The 1,247-nt window shown below is 26.2% G+C and overlaps 1 long non-coding RNA gene across 1 annotated transcript in view; it reads left to right on the top strand.

Annotated features, from left to right (window-relative positions):
• The window catches only part of LOC110270839, a 10,418-nt gene that overhangs the window by 6,664 nt on the left and 2,507 nt on the right, over window positions 1-1,247 (top strand). The gene's annotated exons all lie outside the window — the stretch shown is intronic.

The raw sequence follows: 1,247 nt of genomic DNA, 5'->3' as shown, positions 1-1,247 counted from the left end.
TTCAGCCTCACTCGACCCATTTTCCATCTCTAGTGGCAACAGTAAACAACTCTTCTTTTTCTTGGAATATTTTTGAAATAATTAAATAAATATTTAATTACTCTGTTAATCCCTATAGTTTTATCAAATTTATAATTAAATCCTTATACTTTATTTCCTTTCACTTGGTGCCTATATTACTTTTAATTTTATAATTAGGACTTTTTTAATAAAATATTCCTCCTAAAAATCTAAAAAATATGTGGTCAAAAATCTAATTAGGTTCTTAATTGTAGGTACCTTCAATTTGTAAAGAAATATTCCGTTAATTATAATATCGATCTTTTACATTAACAAAGACCTAACTAAAAAAATTAAAAATCATGTAAGACTCAATTAAAAAAATATATAAAAATCTAATTGTAAATTTAGTAAAACTAACCAACAGAATGGTATAGTATTTTTATTCAAATGTACAATTAATCAGTTATGCATGATTCAATAATAATTACTAATTGAAACTATATATATCAATCAGTAGGGGGGGAAAATTAAAGCGTGGTAGGAATTCACACTTAAACAGTTAAACCCTTTGCCCAATTAACTGAATGTTTAGTTGTTTTTTTTTTTAGACTTTAATCGGTTCAAATCGGATTAGTCTAATTTCTATTAATCAGATTCTAATATCAATAATTTAATTATGAGATAAGAAAAAAAAAAAAAAAAGGCATAAACGGAGCCTAATAATAAGCGTAAGAAAATAATTACAAGAAATGGAAGATCTATATCTCAAGAATGAACGTATGTTACAACAATGTTGAAATTAATCTGGACATTGAAAAAACAAAAATATCAATAATTCATCCGGTTACTTTATAACTTAGTCTTTATTATACATTATGAGTCATAATTCGACTTTATTTGCCTTTATTCTAAGTTTGTAACGGACGATCTTAATAACCATTATTCTGACTTAATGAACAACAGTCATAACATCAACTCTATTCATCAACCATATACTTATAAAGGCACCAATTTTTATATCTCAAAGGAGACCATATGATAAATTTTATTTCATGTAACATTCTATAATCATAGAATTCTTATACCTTTTAAACACTTACTGACTTGAGCGTCGAAATGTCTTTTACAGGTACCCATTATGTTCTTTAATATCCGAGTTATTCTCATTACATTAAAAAAAAGCGTATTATAACAGCGCAAAAGACGAACTATACCTCGAAAGTCCATCCACACAATCACACAAT

This window comes from Arachis ipaensis, chromosome B04, assembly GCF_000816755.2.
Source record: "Arachis ipaensis cultivar K30076 chromosome B04, Araip1.1, whole genome shotgun sequence".
In the NCBI taxonomy this organism is placed as follows: Eukaryota; Viridiplantae; Streptophyta; class Magnoliopsida; order Fabales; family Fabaceae; genus Arachis; species Arachis ipaensis.
Note: the sequence above shows the minus strand (reverse complement) of the source record. Positions and strands in the feature narration are given on the sequence as shown.